Here is a 23,783-nt window from a genome sequence, read left to right as displayed (position 1 = left end):
GTCTCATCTCTGTCCATCCTGCCACAGAAAAAGTCTAGCCTTGTCTTCTTCATCAAGCCCAGTGCAAAGGCCAAGGTACAAAAGTTCTGTGTCATTGGCTCAGTCCAGTCCACTCCCTGTCACCACCCAGCCTCAGGACGGCCCCTGGAGGCTGCTAGGACCACGTGGCTGCAGTGGGAAGAGCGTGCAAGGGAACAGGGGACCGCAAGTTACCCAGCAAGAGAGAGACACAGACAGACAGAGGGAGACAGGGAGAGAGCTCCTGTTTTAGGCTGATTATATTATGTCTGGCTTGGGAAGGACCAGGCCCTTCTTCAAAGTAACCAACCAACTACTTCACTTTGTAGATCTTCCAGGATTGTGTCCCTTATCCAATCTGATCCTTTCCCAGGCTAACACTCCCACTTAGGGTCACCACCTTAGTTCCTGCTGCACAGGCCTCAAAGTGGATGTACCTCCCCCTGTGCCATCTTAAACTCTACTGACATGCACCCAGCAGGGGAATTTCTCCTGCTTTCATTCCTCCCTCTAATGACCAGCTAACAATACTTCCTGCCTGCTTGGGGACTCAGAGGTCCCCTGGGGAGCGTGTGAAGTGGTAGCTTCACAGTGCAGCAGGCCCAGGATTGGATTCAGCTTCCCAGCTAATTAGGCTCCATCCTTTATTAATACCTCCCTCCCTACGCTAACATTTCCAAAGCATCTGGCCCATAGTAGGTGATCAATTAAAATATGTTGAGTAGCCCTGGCTGGTGTGCACAGTTGGTTGAGCAGTATCCCAGACACCAAGAGGTCATCAGTTCAATTCCCAGTTGGGGCACATGCCTGGGTTATGGGCTCAATCCCCAGTAGGGGGTATGCAGGAGGCAGTGAATCCATAGATGTTTCTCTCTCACATTGATGTGTCTCTCTCTCCCTCTCTCCCTTTCTCTCTCTCTCAAATTAAAAAATATGTATCTATATATATGTTGACTAAAAGACTGAGTGAAGAAAAGCGATGGCTGTGTGTAGAGGTGACTTGCAAACCAGCACTTCCACCCCCACCCCGGTGTCTGACTATGAGTGAGAGCTCAGACCCTTGACAGGACCCCAAGAAAGGCAAAACTCCTAAGATGACGGAAGTCAAGTTTCCTCCAAGCACTGTAGGAAAGGGGCTTGAAAACTGATTTACATAACAATGAAGGGGTATGCCACTGCCAGGGTGACTGCCAGTGAGAAACTGAGATTCAGATCTTCCCTCTTCCTTGCCTGGCTTGTTTCCCTTCCGGGCAGGCTTCCTGGGTTTCCCCCTGTGCCTAGTGCTACTCTCTCACTGCACTCACCATATTGCACCTAATTGCCTGTTTACATACCTGCCTCCTGCAGGAAATATGTATCCTAGTCTAGACCCTAGTGAAGAGACCAAATTCTGCCACCCTGAAGCTGCTTTGGGGATACTGATTTTAAGCTGTTTATTAAGAAAACAGAGACTCAGAAAGAATCTTTCACTCTCCCTCTCTTCCCAAGAGATTCGGACAGAGAAACCAGCTTCAGGAAGGAGATCTTAGGAGGCAGCCTTAGCCTAATTTGAATTAAGTATGGTAAACAACAGTCTTCCAGGCAGGGGGGTAGCTAGACACCCCCCTGGCCCATTGTTTCTAAGTAGCCTGGCAAGAATCTTCCTGCCAAGTGTGTTCTTTGCTCTTCCTCAGCTGCCTATAAATGGACCATTCTCACTTCTGAAACCTAATACCACATTTGTCCTGCATAATCAATGTTGTCTCACTGATTTTGGAATTTTCATGGATTTGTCCTATCCATGTGAATTCCCATGCACATGTATTACACTTTAATTTTCTCCTGTTAATCTGTCTCTGTTAGTTCGGTTATTAGCCAGGAAGTTAGAAGGTGGGAGGAAAAGTATGAATATTTTTTAGCCCCCACACTAGCATACTTAATACAGGTCTGTTTACTTATGGGATATACATTATACAACACTATGGAAGAGCTGATGTTGGGAGGTTCATTATGTAGATTGAGAAGCTGAAACCTCCCTGGAGAAAGCAAGTGACTGCCTGGAGGATGCAGGCCAGTAAATGGCAGGTTGCATTTTGAACACAGATCATTCAACTTCTCCCTAGGCCTGGGCTGTGTGTGGTGACTCACAGACTCCTGAACAGTGAGGGGCCTGGCAAAGCCTCTCCAGCACCTCAGGGTGGCTGAAGGAAGAGGCAAGGGAGAGGGAGGGAATGACCCTAAAGCTGGGAGGTAAAGAAAGGAAGGGTGGCCCCTGCTGGAGGCTGCAGCATGCTGAGCGACGGCTGGGAAATGCAGCTCGCTGGCCATTTCTTAAATTATGGCAAATGAAAGCCTTGGTGTCAACGGCACTAATGATGATGATGTTATTCACAAGCACTTTAAACTGTAGCAGTTAGCTAACGTCACCTGCAGAAGTCAGGCTGAGGAGCCAGCAGACCTGCTGAGAGGACGTGGGCGCCTTCCCTTTGTGTTCCCGCGGCACCCAGCCCAGCACCTCCGGAGGCGAGAGGGCCTGCAGCTACTCCTGGCTAAGAGAGCAGCTGTCAAGGATCATAATGGGCTCTCCCGAGCAAAGCATTTTCAGGAGCTGACAGTCCAGAGTGGCCCACCAGGGCCTCAGAGAAGAACATCAGGTGTCTGAACTTGACTCCCACCTAGTGGTAAGCTCCAGGAGAGAGAACTAGGCGCTGTCCATGCTCACATCCCCGGGGCCGGACGTGAGCCCGCGCCTGCAAGGTGGGTAGAAAGGGCAGGATGCAATTAATTAGTCACAGTCCCAGCACTGCAGGGAATCAGGGGCTTCACCCCCATTTTACAGATGTGGAGGGCAAAGGGAAGGAAGGGACACACATTGACCGGGTGAGGACGGGCAGGAAGCAGTGCGGGGGCAGGAGAGATGGGAAGAAAAGCCAGCAGGCAGACCAGGGAGAGAATGGAGGGTGCGCTGCAAGTGTAAGAAAAAGCAGAAACAGTCCAGGGGAGACGCCAGGAGGTGGGCTGCCAGGTGGGGTGAGAGCAGGGGCCTCCTCCATAGGCCTCCTGCCCAGTCAGACTGTGTGGGCTCAGGCGGCTCAAGGAGAAAGGAAGAGGCTGTTCCGAGGTGCTGGCACCTGCTTGAAATAAAAATGTCCCTGCCTCTATAAATGCCCTTGGGATGCCCGTCTCTCCAGCTGTCCCAGCTTCCTGGGAGGCCCCGCCCACGAGAAGCCATCTCTCCCCACTGTGTCCTGTCCCCCGCCCCCCTGCAAGGCTGGGGCAGTTTCTCCTGCAGAGAGGATGCACAGGATGTGGCTGTGGCAGGCAAGCAAGGTGGCACCTAACATCTATCACGACTCCCGCCTCTCCAGTGGCCATCGTGGAAGGAGAGAGAGGCTACCTGCCCAGGCTCTATCTCCTCTCTGGCTGCAAACCTAGAGGGTGCCTGACACTCGGGCTCCACTGCTTACCAGAGGCCAGAATCTGAGCAATTTGCACAACCTGCCCAGGCTCCCTCTCCTTATCACTAAATAAGAACCCCCTCCTGCAGTTGTCAGGAGACTAGAAGGATACTGAAGAGATCCGAGCGCCTGGCAGCCGTTCCTGGCACAGGGCAGACAGCGAGTCTCAGTTCCTCCCTCCAGTCCTCCCAGCCCTGCCTTCATTCCTCCCTTCCTCCAGCAGCTCTCCACACCTGAGTGAGCTCTGTGAAACGCAATGTGTGTGTGACACTCCACCCCAGATTACACCATTCCTTGTTCCCTTCACCCGCAAATAAAGCTTTTGAGCCCAGCAGAAAAGGCCCCTGGTGATCCATGGCCCACATGTGCCTCCACCCTCATTCCTTTGCTTCTCTCCCAAACACAGCCTGCTCTGTCCCAGAAAGCAGACCCTTCTAAGATACGGCACCTGCTCTACCTTGGCCCCCTCCTCGACACTTTGCTCTGTCTACAGCACCCAGGGAGCCTGGGCTTGGTGTCCCCGAGGGCTCCCAGCCTGTGCCCACCTCAACCCCGACACTCACCCTGTATTGCAATGACTGCTCTCTTGCCTGGCTCTCTTATGAGCTCCAACAACACACTGTTTTAATTCATTTGTTTAGTCCCAATGCCCAGCAAAGCATATAAAAGAGCAAGGACTACAATACACGTTGATGGACAAGCAGATGCTTGGGCAGATGACCTGATGGACGCAGCCCTACCTATCTCGCTGCTGAGCAAGTGCATGTGGCTCTGGGGTCCGCATCTCCAGTCATCGTGCGCAGTGAAGTCATTGCTCACCACGCAGCCCCAGGCTTTGATGCCCCTTGGCCCGTGAATAGCATCCTGGGACACTGTCTCCCAGAGGCGAAGCTTGAACTGTCCCTCCTGCTTCCCAATGTGATTCCCCTGCTTTCGGGAAAGTTGGACCAAACATCCCCAAATGCCGCCTCTTCCCTCACCGGCTGGACTAAAGCTCAAGACCTCGATTTGCGGCCCCACCACCCCTGGTCCTGACCGGACCACGGGCGCCAATCCTCCCTCAGCTGCTCCCCGCCTGCCTCCAGTCCTTGCTTCAGCCCGATGCGCCTCCTCAGAAAGCCCTTCCCCTTCCTATCCCAGGCCTCCCTTCAGGCCGTGTCCTGGGGAGGATGGCCGATGCTCCTGGGGACCCCCTGGCTCCAGACACACCTCCAGCCTCCAGGGCTCGGCCTCCACGGCCCACGCCCTCTCCTCTCGCTGCCTCTCGTCCCTAGTGCTCCTTCATTTATAACTGAGCTGCTGGACTCTGGGGCAGCTCGATACATCTGCAGAGGAAAGCTACAAACACTAAGCACATCTGTAGCCTCCGTGGTGCTGGTAGAACTGGCTCATAGAGTCTTACTAATATATAATTAATTAAATGAACATGAAATTGCCCGCTACAATTAGTCATCATGACAGCAAGCACTGTGTTGAAAGCTTTACCTGTACCCCTTCCTTCCATTTTCGTCCCAGCCTCTACACCGTAGGAACTATTGAAACAGCCACCTCACATGTGAAGAAACTCAGGCTGAGGCCTCGCTTGCCCAGTGAGAGGCAGCTCGAAGATGCAGGGCCAGGACCCAAACCCAGGCTATCTGACTCCCAAGCCTGGGTTCCAAGGAGGTAAATTATATGGTCCCATGTCAAGATGTTTATCAGGTTCAGACAACCATCCTCCCGGCCAGCCCATGGTTACCTGCAGGAACTAATCGCCTATAAAAAAAGCCGATGACACAAACTATGGGGGATTCGCTGTAAACTGTACCAAGGTCGCATGACCGCAGGGTTACATTGTTCTGCGTCTGACATGGTGGAGAGGTCCTGTCTCTCGCAGGGTCCGGGAGGGCCACAGTTATGGTCCCACTGGGACGAGGGCTCATGGGGGCAGGGGTCTTGGTCTTTTCATTAACCCATACATCTCAGGCACCTAGAACAGTGTCCGGCACATAGTAGGTACCCTTATTTGTCCAGTGAAAGGATAAATGAATGAGCTAGAAAACCAGCCCCCACAAGCCCTGCCAGACCCATCACTGAAGAAAGAGTGAGTTCCTTGGGAAACGAGGGAAGAAAACCACAGACTTTCTAAGTGGCTACAGCAGAGAGAGCATGTCACAGCCACCAAAGGTGGGGGTGGGATGACAGTGCCACCAATGAAAAGGAAGGTCCCAGCAAACAGAAGTCTACATCAGGTCATGACCTCTGCAAAGCAACCCAGCCAAGGGGTAGCTTCAAACTAATTTCCTCCTGGTTCTGAACTAAGGATGCAGGTTTCCCAGGTGCTCAGGCAAGGGCAAAGCCACACCTCGGTCCCGGTCGCCTAAGCAGGAGGGCTCTCTGCCTGCTGTCCCAGAGTGGCTCTGAGGTGGAGCTGGGTCGCATTCCTTGAGCTGTCTGGGTTTCTTTGTCATCACTCACAGGCTGCACAGACAGGCTCCTGGTTCCTGTTTTCTGAAGTGACAACCCCTCTGAGAGCCTCACCAGAGAAACTCCTCTCTTCCCTGAGATCCAGAGACTCCATAGGTAAGGAGGGAGAAATGCAGATGGAGGAGCAGCCACAGATTTCTAGAGTGACAGGATGCATGCTGATCCCCAGCAGCCCCTGACATTCTGAAAAACGAAGAAACAGATGCCAGCTAAGCATCTCTACCAACTCTTTTCCAAAGCTAACACCTAGCAAGGTCAAAAAAAGCCATTACCATCTCACCATGCCTGCCATCAGATAACCATCACCATGCTCAGCTTCACTGTGTCTGCTCCTCAGCTCCATTTCCCCCTCTCCCCTCTATTCCATATGTTCATAAGCACCAACAAAAAGAAGCGACGGGTAAAGGTGACCAAAAATGCCAAAGCAGACTTTTGACCAAATGCAATAAGATTACGGTGATATTTAAAAAATGAAACAGGAACTTAAACTTTGAATTCCTTCCTCATTTTACTGCTTAGAGATGGAAGACCCTGTAATGTTGAGTGAAAAAATCATATAACTGAAAGGGGATTTTCCTTTGCTTGGCACCACCTCTGTGAAAAATGCATTTAAGTAATAAAAATGCCCTTCCAAGGGCTCACTCTCTGATGGAGCTGAGTTGTGAAGCTGGTGAGGGCTGGACAGAGTCTGCCAGTTTTCCTTCCTTTTGATGACACTGTTTCCCCTCAAACAGCTCTCATCTCATTTCTTTAAAAAAAAATTAAAAAATCGTTATTTCAGAGAGGGCAAGAGAGAGGGAGAAACATCAATGATGAGAGAGTCATTGATCAGCTGCCTTCTGCACGCCCCCCACTGGGGATTGAGCCTGAAACCCGGGCATGTACCCTGGCTGGGAATTGAACCGTGATCTCCTAGATCATAGGTAGATGCTCAACCTCTGAGCCATGCTGGCCGAGCTCATCTCATTTCTCCTAAAACCCAATGAAATGTGAGCCGGCTTGACCACGTACCCCACAAGGCTGACCTTGAAACCCTTCTGCCCTGTGAGGCAAGTACGAGCTCATGGTTCCCGCTGCTCATCCCACTGCCAGAAATGTCTACGTCTCATCATTCATGGGAGCCCGTCCTCTTGTACGTTCTCTTGAGGCTGAAACTAGAACCCCAGTGACCCTGAAATAGCCATGACTTGACACAGGCAAAGGTACTTGGCTCGTGAGGTTGAGGCATCTGATGTTGGGATGCAGGTATCTGGGTAACTTCTGGGCATTTACAGGAAAAAGCAGATACGAAACTAGCTCAGCCCTGGGGGCAAAGGGCATACTTGCAAAAGACACATCCAGCCCTCAAAAAAGCTCAGTCTATAACGAGATGCCAAGCCCCTGACCAGGGGAGTAGGGACGATTATGGGGTATAGATCGAAGGGCTAAGCATTGGCACGGGCCAGAGAAGAGGGGCAAGGACAGGGACCCTGTTATAAGAAGGCAGCTTTGGGGACAGAGCCACCAGAAGTCCCTGTGAAGACTGCAGAGGACAATGAGGTTCAGTGAGGATGCACGATAGTTATCTAGGTACTGAGGACACAGGACAAAAGAGAAGCCTCTGGTGCAGGTTTTCAGAGCCAGTCAGCCCTGATTTCCACCCTGGCTGCGTGTCCTTGGGCCAGAATGGGGCCAGGCAGGCCCCAGAGTCTGGGCTGGGCCTCGGTCTACAGAGGTCTGAGCGGAGTGGTGCAGCTTCAAAGACCAAGAGCTCATTACACATTCAGTCCTCAGATCCACGCTTCACACAGCCTTTCCCTCCCGATTTCAAAGTTAGAGAGTTCAAACTAGCCTTCCCCTGCCCCTACCACGTTTCTACTTCCATATTTTGATGTCAGTCCAGAACCTGTGTTAATCAGGCCAAAATTCATTAGCAGAGGCCAACTGTGATCTCCAGGAAGCTAGCTGCTCTCCATCGAGTGTAATTTGTGTTTCGTGCAGCTGAGTGGTTTTTCAAACACTGTAACACAAACTCTGGGGGGACCCCAGGAACGCAATGCGGTACAGCTCACCTCGTGCGGTGTCGCTGCCACGTGCGCGCTCCCTCCCGCGTCAGGGACTTCTGTGCTGCGAAGCAGTAATGAGCACTCATGTCCTGGTGCCCCTCACAGTGTCACTGCCACAGATAATTAAGCTCATCAATTACCTCCTCCTCTTTGCTGCGTTAGGAGGGTGCCGCTTATGAAGCTCCCAGGGAAGCCAATAATACACCAGCCACTCAAATCCTCGGGAACGTACCGCTCACTTCCCAGAAGAGCAGAGAAGTCAGAGCAGGAGCCCCAGTCGTCCGACCGGGTGCAAATCCGTCCTGGCACCTGACTTCCCAGCCCTGGGAGGATTGGTTAACCCTCCCATGCCTGAGTTGCCTAACAAGTAAAATGGGGTGAAAGAATAACACCTGCCTCAGTGGGCTGTTGGGCTCCATTTATTCAACTCATATTTGTTGAGCACCTACTACGTGCCGGACAGTGTTCTAGTTACTAGGGATATAGTGGTGACAAAACAGGCGAGGCTCACGTTCTAGAGAAGGAAGCCAGATACAGGCTGACCTTGTTTTATTGCGTTTCGCATAATTCTGCTTCATAAATGTTGCTCAATTTTTACAAATTAAAGGCAAGATCCTCCACCAGCAAAAAGATTATGACTCACTTTATTGTGATACTCGCTTTACTGAGGTGGTCTGGAACCGATCCCACAATATCTCTGAGGTATACAAGAAAATTCAGTATTAAATGAAATGATGTATATAAAGCACTTGGAACAATACCGGACACACAGGATATCTTCAGATACACGTCTCTCCCACCTCGCCTGCCCATGGAGGGCATGGAGATTAGGATGAAGAATGACATTTCCTCAACCTTCATCTTGGGGACACTGCTGGGCTTCTATCCCTCCAGTGGGACAGGAGTAAATGATGATACAATGAGAATCCTACTGGGGTCAGGACTGAGGCAATGTCATGCAGAAGGCAAGACACGGAGGCAGGCACACCCGGACTCAAATCCCAACTCTTCCTGGCTTGCTCTGACCTAAAGAAAGTCCCTTCACCCTCTGAGGCTCAGTTTCTGCATCTGTAAAATGGGGATGAGAGCAGCACCTACAGCGCTGAGTTGTGACAATTCACCAGGACAATGCTTTGGGCTCAGCCAGTGCCCAGTGCAGGGCAAGTGTTCACTGCCCTCTGCCACCCCCACCCCCACCCTCACCCTCACCCCCAGACTCAGGAAGCTGCAGCTGGTATGATGCCTCCATTCCACGTCTGAGACTGTGCCCAGCATGCCTGGGGCACATCGAAAGGAAACACCAAGGTTTAAATTTAGGGCCATTCCAAACCACAGCTTTGCGGCGCCTGGGAGCAAGGGCGGGAGGGTGACATTTCCTCTCTCAGCAGCTCAGCTCCTGTGAGATGGGCCCACTCACCATCTGGAAGAGGTGTCAGCTGCTGACGGGCGCTCCCCTCTGACATTCCCATCCTGGGGGGAGGCTACTGGTAGGGAGGCTGGGAGGAGATGGCCTTAGAGAGAGATCTGTGTCCAGGTGAACCCTAAGAACAGGTTTACTCTCTACACTGGGGAGGAAGAACCTTACCGTTCACAGAGAAGGGAAGAAAGGCGAAGCCAGGGGCCCATACAAAGAAAATGGCCAATTGCACTCCTGTGCAACCAGTACTGCAGTGAACGCCCAGTAACAGCGACGGCAACAGAACTGGTGAGGACAACTGCCTAAAAGAGAGCTTTGCTTCCATTAGCTCATTTGACCCTCACTATAAACCTCTAAGGTAAACAGGCTTGGTTCGTAAAGTATTTGCCAGTCAGATGGGTGGGAAACTGCACCTCACCATTGCTGGGCCCAGCGTAACCCCCGCACCCCCTGCTCCCACAGGCAGTGCCTTTCCGGGCTGGGGGCAGGGGCTTCCCAGCCTGAGCTCAGCTGGGTCCCAGCTCTGCACACACTACTCGAGTCCCGTTATAATACCTACTCCCAGGGCTGCTAAGTTTAAGGCAAATGAAACTACAAACGCTCATCAGGTGTCTAGCACGGGGAACCCCCTTCTGGCCCTCTTCCCCTTTCTTCACTAAGGGCCCTGCAGCTCCCTGTCCCACTCCCGACGTTGTTAACCTGGAGCCTGACAGCTGATGACACCTGAGCTCCACTAAGGACGCAGAGAACTGCCTGGACTCTTGGCTCCTTCCCTCTGCTCCTCCCACCATCTCTCTCCCCCAACCTGTTTTCTTTGTTAAGGACAAAATAAGCCACCCCAAAGGTTATAAGATGCCCCTGCCGGCCCCCACCTAGGTGCAGGTGCCTCTGTCATCATTAGCTTCATTTGATGGATGAAGAAACTGGGACTCAGAGAAAGCACATGATTTGTCCAAGGTCACCAGAGTGGCACGAAGTAAGGCTGAGCTTGACGAATGTTTCTGGGTCCTGAGCAAACGCTCCTGTTATCTAACAAGCCGTCACCTCCCAGCCGCCAGGAAGTCCTTGTGGATAGTTGTTGAAATGAATTGAATCAGTACAGTAACGAGGCACCAGGAAAAGCCTCCTAAACAGAAAGATCAGGGAGCAGGGCACAGCCTGTCCTTCTTTCCCTCCCAGCTGATGAACTCAGCAGCACCAGAGGGCAGAGACATCACTCAGTGACCTCCCTTCTTCTGTAAAGCTGACGGTCACATTGCAGGCTGCATCCAAAGGGCTGACGTCCAGAGCTCCCCACCCCTCAGACCTCTGCTCTCCCCAACAGGCCCAGGTGTGGGTCCCGCTGCATGAACTTGGACACGTTGCCCGACTTCTCGGAGCTCCGTGCCTCCCTCTGGGAAGCAGGGATGCTACCACTGACACCTTTGGGCTGCGTACTAAGCGAGATGACAGGCAAGGCTCATGGCACAGCGCCACACTCCAACAGCAGCTATTTTATATTTATTATTGGCATTATCAATATTGTTACTTATGCCACCAGGTTCACCCAAAAGAGTCACTTCCTCCATATCTCTCACCCTCCACCCTGGGCCCCTGCATGGCAGGGAGGGTGGAGCGTCTGCTCCTCTGCGGAGCAGGTGCCCGCAGCCTCTCTCCCAGCGGATGGCACAGCATGTGTGCCAGGGCAGGGACCGGGAGCACTGTGGCCGTCGCACGCAGGAGAGGCTGGAGTCAGAAGCACAGCACTAGCTTCGGGGGCCCCAGAGAGGGCTCCCCACAGCCCATGGGAGGGAGAATACTAAGGAGCCTCGGAAAGGAGGTAGGGATGCAGGCACAAAAAGGGAAAAAGCAGGGGCCCAGGGGTCCAGGGGAGACGCACGGGGAGCTCCATCTACTGGAGCCCCCACTTCGGCCTTCTATTCCCGGGTTGCCCTGAAGCGTCTACCACCCTCCCACGGAAAGCTCCTGGATAGCAGTCAGGAGACTCACTCGGGTTCTAATCTCTGCTTAGACAATAACCTGACTTCTCAGGGCTCATGTCTAGATCTCCACATTGCTGGGGGTCAGGAGTGGACCAGGAGAGGCTGGACTGGTTGGGTTCTAGGCTTCCCTCCATCTCAAACACACTGCGCCTTCATTAGCCAACAGGACATCCTACCTCAAGACAGATCTGGGCTCCTCTCCAGGGCGGGGCCACATCTTCCATCCCTGCCAAGCCTCCCGGGAATGTGACCGAGGTCTCAGGGGCAGTGTATTGGACCTGCAGTCACATCCCAGCCTCCTGCAAATTCACTGGGTAAAGTTAACTTCTAACCCATTGATTTTAGCAATGTGAGTTGGTCCTGTGGTTTTTATTTGCTCAGCACTCTCTCACAGATTAGAAAGATGAGCACTATCTGTCTCCCAAGTGGGCTTGTTTCTACTTTTGGATTCAACTCACCTGATCAGCTTGCTCCAAGGCATTTTGGGGGAAAAACACAGATAAAAAGAGTGACATCAGGATGTAAAAATCTATCAACCTCTTAGAGAAAGTTTGCTGATCTCCCTGCCCTCCCACCACCACCCCTACCCCTCTGGATGTCATTAGCTTTTCATGCCAATCACCTTTGTTTTGGTGGAGACTGTAGGTTGAGAGATACACAAAGAAGTGGCAGGGTCACGGTCCCTGCCTTCAAAGATTTTTCAAATAGATTAACCACTGGATCGACTGGCGCGTTACACCGGACTGGTCATGGTTACATGGTGGACCCTGGCAGGTGACCTTAAGCACTGCTGGGGTTGAGAGACGAAAAACCCTGTGGGGAGAAGTCTTCCAGGCAGCCCTGCCACTTGGTGCAGGTTCTGAGGGTTTGGAAGGACCGGGGCAGGGACAGTCAGTCCAGGGGCAAAGACAGAGACCAGGAAAGAGGCTCAGAGCCCAGGGTGGAGCCTGTCTCGCCGTGAGGGGCACGAAGCAGCTGCTGCGGGGGCTGCAGTGGAGGGGAGCGCAGTCTGCATGGCAGGAGAGGGGACCAGGGCAGCACCGTGACCACGGCCGGGGACGCCTGGAGAACTGGTGAGGGGCAGAATGGAGATGGAGGGAGTGTCACAGGAGGGCCCGCCCCGCACCACCCTCCTGGTGCCTACCTCTTCATCTGCTCTGGAGATCAAAGTCTTTGACTCTCCCTCAGAATCAAACTGGAAGAAACCGAAACCCAAAACCTTCAGAGCCACCCTATCTCAATAGCGTCTCCTAATTTTCTGATTAGCGCTGCTGGAGAAGGCAGCGAAGATGCCCTGGGGCCCGCTCAGCTCTGTGGTGACAGCTCCTGTCCCATGTTGAATGCACTGCCCCTAGTGGCGGACAGGGTAAGTCACAGCCTCCTCCTTCCACACCCACCATGGGGGTGACCGCAGGGCCCTGGGGGGGGTGACCTGAGGGCAGTGGGACACCAGCCAGGTCTCCTTCACACCCTGGACCTGGAGCTGTGCTGCTGCCTCTTGGTGCCTCCTCAGTGACCTCACCCAGCCAGACTGCTTGTGACTTTAGTCACCATGAAAACCAGATTGACTTTTGGAAGCCACATGAAGCCGACGAGGAACTATGGGAATATTCTCTGCTAAACTCTAATGTCCACTCAGCTTCAAAGTCCCATCAGATCCATCATCTGATTCTGGGACAAAAACATCAAAATGTGCACTGGTTTTCAGTAAAATTTTAAAAAGTACAAAACTTGAGAGCAAGCTTTTAGAAACTCACATATCCAAACACTTTGTGAAGCCCTGAGTTTGAGGGCTTTGTGACAATGAGACGGCTTCAAGGTTTGAGCTGGAACAAGGGAAAGAAGGGCTGCTTCTGAAATACACCTAGGAGGTGAGCCAGGAATGTGACAGAGGCCATGTGACAGGGGCCACCAGCAGGCTGGGGAATTCCACTCCCTTGGTAATCAGGCCAGGTTTAAGCACAGATCTAGCACCTGGACACTAGGCATTTTCTGCTCTATGGAGAAACGAGTCCACTTGGAGATGGTCCATCATTTTACAAGAGAAACGGAGCAATACCAAAGCTTGCAAATCCCACGTGAGACAAGCTGCTGGTTTTAAGGTTGCCTTTCAAGGAGAAAGGGTTAAGCTTGGCTCAAGAACAAACAACTTTGTGCAAAACAGCAATGTAGAGTTCATCCTTTTGTCAACAAAATTGCTGTACAATTTCCAGGCTTCTCACATAGAAGCAATTAACCAAAAAAGACATCCACAGTCGTGACTCACAGGGGAGAAGGAGAAGAATCCCCAAGCTGCCCTCCACCCCAGGGCACCCTCTACAAGACAGGATTTCTCCACCTGGGCTCTGCCTCTGTACAGGCCTTGCTCCCTCTGGGCATGGCAGGCGCGTGGCACACAGATATGGGCTTCTCAGGACCCTCCAACTTCCACTACAGTGTAGCTCACTGTGCAGTCAGCAGAAGCAAGTGGCAGCCAAGACTACCAGCCCCTCCAGGGCAGGGGCCATGTCCAGCCTGGCTCCCTACTCCCCCAGCACAACCAAGCTCAGGGACCAGAACACAGCAAGCACGTTCGCTCACAGAAGTCAAGGGAAGAGCAGAACCAGTCAGTTCAAATGCTATGTAGTTTCATCTTAAAAGCATGAAACATCTCTCAGGTGCTCCATTGTCTCCGAGCTGGGAGAGAAAAGGGTCATGGCACAAACAGAATAGGCAGATTTTGTAAAAGGAAAGTCCCTTTGTTCCCCTGGGCTTTTAAGCAAGGGGCTTTGACAAGATGCAACTTGGTTCTCCCGAGGCTCTCAGGCACTGGAGTCATGAAGCGGTTTCTCTCACTGACAGCGCTCTCTGGCTCAGGCTCAGATTCGAGCCTTCCTGCCCATCTCCTTATATGTGTATCCAGTCGTGGGACTGAGCTAAGACCCAGGGGAAAAGGCAAGACAAGAGCAATGAAAACTGGGCCACAGGCTCCCTCTCCACCCTTCCATGTTCAGTGCAAAGAGGAACAGGAAGACACAAAGGCATGGTGAGGTTGGCCACATGATGCCGAGAAGCAAAATTAACAAACCAGTTTCCTTATGAGTGTGGCGACTGTGCCTTCAAATGTGGCAGCCTGTAGGTCATTTCCTCCACCTTCCCAAGGACTCTCTCTTCTTGACTCCATCCCTTCCTTCCAATACTTATTAAGCACCTGTTAGCTGCAAGGCACTGTAGTAGGTGCTATGGCTATAAAGTAAAGGCTCTAGCAAAACAGTGCCATGCCCAAGAGTTATACTAAACTTAAAAATGACAAAACTCTCACTGTAGCTGAAGCTGAGGAATAATTCCTTCATAAAAAGCATAGATACCAGGCAGCTAAGCGCCCTGGGCTGCACTTGGAAAGGGCCTGTGCACAGCTCTGCTGAGGGACCTAAACCCTGGCAGCCTCTCCATTTAGGTCTTGGGTTCCGGGTAAGGACATATAAAAATAATGTTCTTTGGACAGCCACATTTAATTTATTGAGCCTCCCTTCACTTTAGCAGTTCAAGTTTCCCCACTATTGGAGAACTGGAGTTTATTAATTACTTTCTCCAGGATTGGAAACTGCATATGAGAATTAATTTGACCACAGAGATTCTTTGTTTTATTTATTCACAAAGCTATCCCATCCGCTAAGACAAAAAAGAATCCTCAAAGTGCTCAATCGTGCTGGTCCCCAGAGACACCATAAACTCATATTCCCGTAATTTCTTGTCAAGGTCTTCGACAGGCCACAGAGACCTTCATGGTCTGTCCCTCCTCACCTTCCCAGGCTCATCTCTCCCCATCCCCACTCTCTACCTTCCCATATGTAAGTAAGTATCTATTCATTCATTCCTCTGTGCCAGGCATTGTGCAAGCAGCTCTGTAGGAACCGACTACAGGGAGCATTGATGGAGGCAAGGAGGCCAGTGATGGGCCAAGAAGTGGTCCAGATGCAAGAAGACAGTAATACCAGTGTCATGGGAACAGTGACGGTGATGGGAGGTCAAATCAGGACATAATGTTGAGACAGAGACAAAGAATCTTGCTAATGCGGTGGCTGGTGGGCACAAGAGAAAGTGAGAAGTCAAGGATCACCCAGAGGTTTTGGCCCAAGCAGCTGGTTGGAGCGGTCACAGCTGATCCGGGGAGGCCCTGGGGGGTGAGGGGAATCAGGAGCTCTGTTTGGCCATGATGAATGTGAGATACCGGCGAGGGAGCTGAGTGAATGGCCCAGCAGGCCATTCAGAGGCCACTGCACAAACGCACGGTGGTATTCCTAGTCATTGCCATTAAACAAGAAAGTTGAATACTTACTGACAAAAGGCCGAAACTGTTTGTGCTCAGCTAAATCTAGGTTCAGATCCACCTATGCCACTTACAAAGGTAGGATCCTAGGCAAGCAACAACCCCTCTGTGTGAGTGTCAGTTTTGTCATCTGTCAAAATGAGGACAGGCGTTTCACCCCAGGGTTGTCAGGACCAGCCTTGGGGGTGGGCAGCACACGCCCAGGATGTCACCAAGCATAGGGTAAGTGCTGCACCCGCGCTGACCGGTCCCATGCCTGAGAGCCCACCAGCCAGGAGCCAGGTAGGTGAGCCGAGGCTCTCCATTCTCATCATTAGCGATTATTCTCTCTAGGTTGATGGAAACTTTATGAAGGAAAAAAGCCCGAGAAATTCCGCAGCTATACAGGAATACTGTTGAGTGACTGAAATAGCAGGTCAAGAAAAATGACAGCTACAGGGGTAAAAATGTGGAACTATGAAACATGCAATCAGGAAAACCTGTGAGCTGTGAAAACCGCGTAACCTCAGGAACCTCCACTCCCTCCCACAGCACCAGCTCCCAACAGTACAGAAGAACATGGGTGGGTGGTGGGTGGGCAGGAGGGAGGGGGGCCCTCCTTGAGGAGGTGGGGTCACCTGAAAGGGCAGACTCGGGAGGCTGTCAGCACTGTTGGCACCCAGGGTGTGTGACAGGAGAGCTTTGCTTACATAACACAGAAATAGGGTGGTGTGGACAGGGGCCTCCCCGAGTGTGCCCATGCCCTCTCCATCCTCAGCCCCCACCTGTCAGCAGTGGCCCCCGAAACTGCTCAGTTGCTCATTTCCCATGGTTGGGCCCGCCAGTCTTTCCATGTGGCTGAAATGAAACAGTGAGCGCTGCCCAAGATGGATAAAGCAAAAACTTGCTCTGGCCGGTGTGGCTCAGTGGTTCGAGCGTTAGCCCGTGCACCAAAGGGTTGGGGGTTCGATTCTCAATCAAGGGCATGTACCTGGGTTGCAGGTTCCATCCCAGACCCCAGTCAGGGCACATGCAGGAGGCAATCAATTGATGTGTCTCTATCACATCGATGTTTTTTTCTCTCTCTCTCTCCCCCTTCCACTCTCTCTACAAATCAATGGAAAAAACATCCGTGGGTGAAGATTAACAAAAAATAAAAATAAAATAAAACAAAGAGAGAAAACAAAACCAGGTCTCCAGGAGAGGCACCCTGAGTGAGATACTTGGCAGGTAGCACCACAAAGGGGAGGTGCCAACAGGGTCAGTTGTCATCTACGGAGACTGAGCCCCCCATTTCACGCCACCAGCACCCAGACATCCTGATCAGGGCTCTGCGAAAGGCCACTGAGAGCTGGGCCTGAGGTCCTCCAATTGCCAGTTAGGAAAAGAAAGGGTTTGCTGAAGGGGAGGAATTAACACGGACACAACTTCAGGGGGAACATTTCAGCTACTTGGAAGAGGGGCTGCTTATGACACTTGAAAACCAGTCATCATGCAGCACAGAAATGGACAAACTGGCCCAAGCTACTGTTTGTTCTTTCTGCCAAAGCAAGAGGAACAGACCCTCAGACTGCAGCCATAGTAATTCTTGAAAGTTAAGAAAAAAATTCTTTAAAATTCTTTATCATTAAATTCTAGTTTTCTTGCCAATTCTGAGTGCAGCCCCTCCCAGGTTAGTCTGCATCCAGGAGTTGTTGCATCGGCTTTGGTGGTGTTGGGATTTGTGTGAACTCTGTGAGTTGTCAGGGTGATGTTATGGTGAAGTCTGGCTCCTCCAGTAGGAGCTGAGTCTCTCTTTCTTCATTTTTTCAAGAAGGGGTTTAACAAAAGTGCCCAATTTATAGATCAGCGTGAGAATTAAGCAAGATCTTGTCATGTCATAGGGTGGCACACAGTGAGCGCTCGATGTGGTATTGGCACTGGTGCTGGCGTGGATCACATCTAACAGTGGCCAATAAACGGGGGCCTGGGTATGATGCCAGGTCAGGAGGCATCAACTGCCCCTGAAGAGGAGCTCTGGAGCAGACCCTGGTCTCTGGCGGCAGGATTGGAGGGGCTGCTTTTCGGGACGGAGCAGACCTAAGCCCAGTTAGCTGTTCCCCTTGCACAGCTGGTGGGCTTGGTTAGGGTCACATTTCTGTCCATTCCCTCCAGCCCAAAAATGCTCGGGCCAGCAACCAACCTGCTGACCCCTTAGTCTTCCAGCAGGGCCCGTCTCAGCGCTTCGTGAACCCTGGCCTGCGAGTTCCAGCAAAGCTACTCCACGCCCTAGAAGGGGCGGCTGGCTCAGTTCACCTGCCTCAGCCACCTGTTCCTGCACCAAGCACGTCAAAGGGCTCACAGCACTTGAGGGATGAATGAATAGTGTCAGGGCGAGCCGGGTACAGTGGGAGCGCTCAAAAAGCATTCCCGCCCGCAGCGCCGTCGGGCCTGTGCCCACATCCTGCCGCCTCCTCACCAGCTTAAGGCCCTCTGAGCTCAGGCCCGCCTGATTTCACTGACAGGATCTCCACCACATTGCACACCCGAGGCCTAACGTTCACCACGCGTCGTGGAATGAATGAAAATGGCCCTAAGTACCATGTCACACCGACAGCTTGAGCACCCACCACGTTGGATGCTGCCATGGGATCAGCAGAGCGTAAGCAGATCCTTGCACCAGCTGTGCCTGCTACGGAGGATGCCCTCAGTGACGCCTGCTGTCACCATCACCATCACCACCTCCAACACCTTCACAGTTCAGAACATGAGCAACCCACCTGCCTTGGAGAAGGAGGAGGAAAAGACCTCAGCAAGAAAATGGAAAGTGTAATGGAAACGCTGGGGCAGGGCACTGGGACCAGAGGGAGAACAGGTTTTCTAGAAGAGGCCCCTCAGACTTCCTGGGGGAGAGGGCAATTAGTATTTACAGATGGCTTTTCTATGTGCCAGATGCTGTTCTAAGAATTTAATATGTAATCACTAATATAACTTTTGCAAAAACTCTTTGAGTTCAGTAGCATCATCTGCATTGTGCAGACAAGGAAACCAGGGCAGTGAGAAGCTCCGTGCCTTGTTCAAGGTCCCTTGGCTGGAATTTGAGGCTATGCCATCCAACTCCACCAGACAAGCCCTCAGCCATGACACTGAAGGGTCAACCCTTCCTCTGTGGGCCCACACAGCACCTCACCTTGTCTAGGCCTCTACCACACTCCTTATCTGGCCAGCCTATGAAACTGTGTTTACATGCCTGTCTTCCCCAGAATCAGGAAACTTGGGGACAGGACCAATGTCTGGTGCAGCCCTGGTATATGGTGGATGTGTCTGATGACTCTGGAGGGGCCACCGTGGAAGAAGGTTCCAAGGCTGGCACCAGGAAAGCTTGTGGCCTCCCCAACTCTGCAGACTGGGAGGTCTGAGATGGGAGTCAGCGAGTGGAGCTGACGCTTGCAGAGTCAAAAGGAGAAGCAGCCTCTCCCAACCAAGTGGCCTTCAGAGGTGCCACCCCCTTGTTTCCCTGTCACATCAGTCCCAGGGGCCATGTCAAACATGTCACTCTTCCCTCGCCTGCCCTGACCCTGATTTTATCTCCCAGGCACTGACATACTTTGCACAGTGAACCTTATCCAGCCTCCCCCTGCACAAAGCCTTTGAAAGGCCACCAGGTCCACAGGCCACCCCAGGGACCTCAGCCATCCCAGCCACTCCCTGGGTGGCTCTCTGGCTGCTGCTTAGTCACCTGAGACCTTTGCTTCTCAGAGCAGCAGAAGAGCAACGCCAACAAATGAAAACCCAGTTCCGTACCTAAAGGGATATTGAAATCCAGGACACAATTCAAGCACAGAGAATTCTCCAGGAAAGGAGACTCCAAAGTAATTGGGTGTCCAAGGTAACTTGCATCCTTTTATCTTTCAATGTTTCAGAGAAAAAAATCTTTGAAAAGTGTCAACTCTACATTCGACATTACTCAGCCTATGGGGCTACAAAGTGGCATCTTCTGAAATGATGGAAGACACCAGCATCAAAAAAGAGAAACCTGGAGACAAATGTGGGTAACTGGGAGAATGCGCGAGCCTTGACACTCTATAGGTCTGGTCTCTTTTAAAAACTTTTCAAACAGCTGTAGTGAGGTACACCTGCCATACAATAAACTGCATATTTAAAGGGTACAATTTGTTCAAGCTTTGATAAATATAAATACCTACACATCCATAAAACCATCGCCGTGATCAAGATAACCAACATGCCACCATCCCCGTAAGCTCCTTCGTGCCCCTTCGCAGCCCTGCCCTCCTACACGCCCGGCCCCCAAGCAAACCACTGATCTGCTATATGCCACTACAGATTAGCTTACATTTTCTGGAAGTTTTATATCAAGATCATCAACCAACACAAACCACTTTTGCCTGGCTTTCACTCGGCATAATCACTGAACACTCCTTCACGTTGTTACATGCGTCGGCAGCCCACTCCTTTTTATTTTGGGGGGTACTCGGTTGTATGAAAACACCACATGTTCATTCACTCACCTGATGTGCGCTTGGGTTGTTTGCAGTTGGAGTCACTACAAGTAAAGTTGCTGTGAGCATTTGGGAGCAACTACTCCTGGGGACATGGACTCTCACTTCTCTTGGGTAAGGGCCTAGAATTAGGATGACTTGATCATATGGAAGTTTTAAAGAAACTTCTAAACTGTTTTCCAAAGTGGACCATTTTACACCCCTACCAGCAGGGTATGAGCGTTCCAGTTCTTCTGCATCTTGGCCAACACTTAACGTGATCAGTCTTTTAAAATTCAGACATTCTAGTGTAGTGGTACCTTGTTGTGGTTATGATTTACATTTCCTCAGTATCGAATAATGTTCAGAATTGTTAATGTGCTTATTTAACATCCACATATCTTCCTTAGCGAAATGTCTGCTCAAATCTTTTGCCCACTTTTATTTGGTTGTTTGTTTACTTATTGCTGAATTTAGAGAGTTCTTCATATATTCTGCACAAGAGTACTGTATCAGATACATGATTTTCAAATATTTTCTCCTAGGCTTCATTTTTCATTCTCTTGACAGTGTCTTTCGAGGGCAGAGTTGGAAAAAAAAAAGTATATTTTATTTTTATTTTATGCATCATGTTTTTGGTATTGTATCTAAGAAATACTTGCCTAACCCAAGGTCAAAGAGACTTTCTCCTGTTTTCTTCTTCCTGGAAGTTTTATAGTTTTATGTTTTATGGTTTAGTCTATGAAGTATATATTTTTATGGCGCTATAAATTTATCACCTTTGTTTTTCCTGCAAATACAGCTTCCTTCCTTCTTTCCACTAATGCTCATTTTACACGTTCAACATTGGAGATAATAAGATTAACAGGAAATCATTTCTCCCCGCAATAAGCATACTTTTTTATTTAGGAAAAATTTTGAATATATGTCAAAGTACAGAAATTAGTACAATGAATCTCCATAACCTCAGTTTTACAATGTTAAGATTGTGCCCTTTTACCCTTTTTCTCTTTGCTAAATTATTTTAAAGCACATCCTCTATGTTCTTCACACTATATCTCTTTAAGAATGTGTTTTAAAAATATAAATTTTTTAAAAAGAAAAGGATCTTTAGAGACTTTCAGGAAAATTAACTATGGACTGGAAGTTAGATATGACAATAGCACTGTAGCTGAGTAAGACAAAAACACATTCTTAAAGACATATAGTGGGAAGAACATAGAGGATGTGCTTTAAAATAATTTAGCAGCTGTTACCCCAATATATATATTTTATTGACTTCAGAGAGAGGAAGCGACAGGAGAGAGAGCTGAAACATCAATGAGGAGAGAGTCACTGATCAGCTGCCTCCTGCATGCCCCCCCCCCCCACCGGGGACAGAGCCCCAAACCCAGGCATGTGCCCTGACAGGGAATCAAACGGTGATATTCTGGATCCTACCTAGGTCAATGTTCAACCACTGAGCCATGGCCAGCCGGGCTCGTCTTAAATTTTGGGTGGTTTTTTCAATTTGGACTCAACCAGTGTTCACAAAACCCCTAATGGCCATGTCTCCCACTCCACCATTTTTTCATGCAGAAACTGGATCCATTTTCTGCCCCCCCAAATGTGTCCCATTCAAGTTTGTCTGTTTGCTTCCCTGTGGCCTCTTGTAACGCATTTCTCCACCCTGCACATCCTGTGTGTGGAAATGGGAACTGTAGGCTTGACTAGGCTTAGGCTGGACTCCTGGCAAAACTACTTACATGCCTATGAAGCACATGAATTGCTGTGCTTCCTGCCACATGACACAATGCCTGTTGCCCACTTAAGTGACTCCAAGATTCATCAGAGGGCTCTGGGGGCAACAGTCTGAAGTTCACCAACCTTTGGTCTAATGACTTCATCCATCGGCTACTTCATTAGAGGCTGAAAAATTGTGGTTTCCTAATTCTATCATTACTTCTGTATTTATTAGCTGTACTCCTATAAGGAATTTCCCTACTGAAGAAGGCTTTAGGGTCACCCAGAAATATGGTTCAAACAGACATAACATGCGCTTAATTGGTTTTAATTGCAAAATTTAGAATGAGGAGCGAGAGTCCTGCTTTCTTTCTTGCGGTGAAGAAGTGTTCGTGTGTTTTCTCCACTAAAATGCACTGTCAATGGTCCTATTTCTCGCTTCTAGAAGCTTAAAATGGACCTCTTAGTTTTTGATAGTGTGTCATTCATTCATTGATTAAGTTTTAAACTGTCCTTTGAATAAACATTTTGAACTCTATATTCTGCACCTGGAAAACCCATCTCTCAAGTTCTCGGGGGTCTACCTGTGCTGTTCACTGTCTGCGGCCTCCCGCTCATGCGGCTCAGTCCCTCCTCTGCTTTAAGGAATGGTGGGTCATTCTCTCAGGGCTTGAGGGAAACCTGGGAAGCCTGAGGGAACTGTTCAGGCCTCCAGAGAAGATTTACACTTGGTTCCCACCCAGGGCCGCTCTAAGTCACCGAACCAGTTTCAGGTTTCCCGGGCCACACAAGGAATACAAGCTGCAGCCACGTTCTCAGGCTCCATTCACACAGTAGCTCACAGCACAGCCACCTGCTCGCATTGACTTACACCTGTTCCTAGATAGGTCCTTAAGTGTTTCGTGTATCCATCACCCTTGCCCTCTGTGAAAGAATGCAAGTTCTCTATTAAAACACGTTATAGGTGACCTTTTCTCTCTCTACCCAGAGTCCAAGCTGAAACTGACAAATATTCCTGACGTCTTTCTTTACTAACTGGAAGATTTTCTTTTTAAAAAGCAAGTCCATCTTTTAACTCAGGGTGAACACGATGAAGGTCTCGGATTTACGTGTGGGGTCTCAGCTCCAACTGCCCACCTTGTAAGGACTTGAGGCACTGTCTCCAGGGCGCAAGCAGCTGTCACCCCGAAGCCTGCTGGTTAGATCAGCCAACCCTCTCCCTCTCCAAGCCCTGGGGCTGTGGTCAGTGTCCACTCTGGTGTCCTTCTCCCCACACCCCACCCAGGGAGCTCCCTTACATTGTGCAAGCTCAGCTGCTTGAAAGGATGTTTACTGTACCCAGGAGTTTCGTATCACAGAGTTTATCTACAGACAGTTCCAATGTGGTGCAGTAAAGGCTTCAGCAGAACTATGTAACCCGGTGCTACTGCAGCTCAGAGGAAAGTAATGGCCTAACTGGGCACCAAGAGCTCATAGGGGCTTCATTGAGAGGATGCTTAGGCTGAGCCTTGAAGTTGAAATCCCAGGAACACAGTTACTCCTTTTGGGGGTGGGGGGAGAGTAAGAGACTCAGTCCATTCTATCTAGTCAACTGTATCAAAATGCAAAAAACAGTGTGTCCTCTCTACTCCACCTCTCTCTGTGCTCTGGTGCCAGGGAAATGGGTTGTGTGTTGTGTGGTATAAAGGGGGAACACATGGCTGGTCTAGAGAGCTTCCAGCAGGAGACAGCGGAAGACGACATGAGACAACATGTAGCAGGTCTTGCTCAGAACCACCTTTGGGGATCCCCACCCCAACTTATATCATATCACCTTTTGGTCTGGCTACTAAGAGAGGAGAAAGCAAATAACCCTTAAAATGAGCTCCATCTGATCCTTCTGGCCAGGCCCCCGGGTTCCTACAGCTCCTGGTCTCTCGTCTGGCCGCCA

General features: G+C 50.6%; 1 protein-coding gene across 1 annotated transcript in view; it reads right to left on the bottom strand.

Moving 5' to 3' along the window:
- Positions 1-23,783, bottom strand: part of SPOCK1 (SPARC (osteonectin), cwcv and kazal like domains proteoglycan 1) — a 461,737-nt gene that overhangs the window by 85,687 nt on the left and 352,267 nt on the right. The window lies entirely within an intron of this gene.

The sequence above is a fragment of the Miniopterus natalensis genome, chromosome 4 (genome assembly GCF_054644295.1).
Source record: "Miniopterus natalensis isolate mMinNat1 chromosome 4, mMinNat1.hap1, whole genome shotgun sequence".
Taxonomy (NCBI): Eukaryota; Metazoa; Chordata; class Mammalia; order Chiroptera; family Miniopteridae; genus Miniopterus; species Miniopterus natalensis.
Note: the sequence above shows the minus strand (reverse complement) of the source record. Positions and strands in the feature narration are given on the sequence as shown.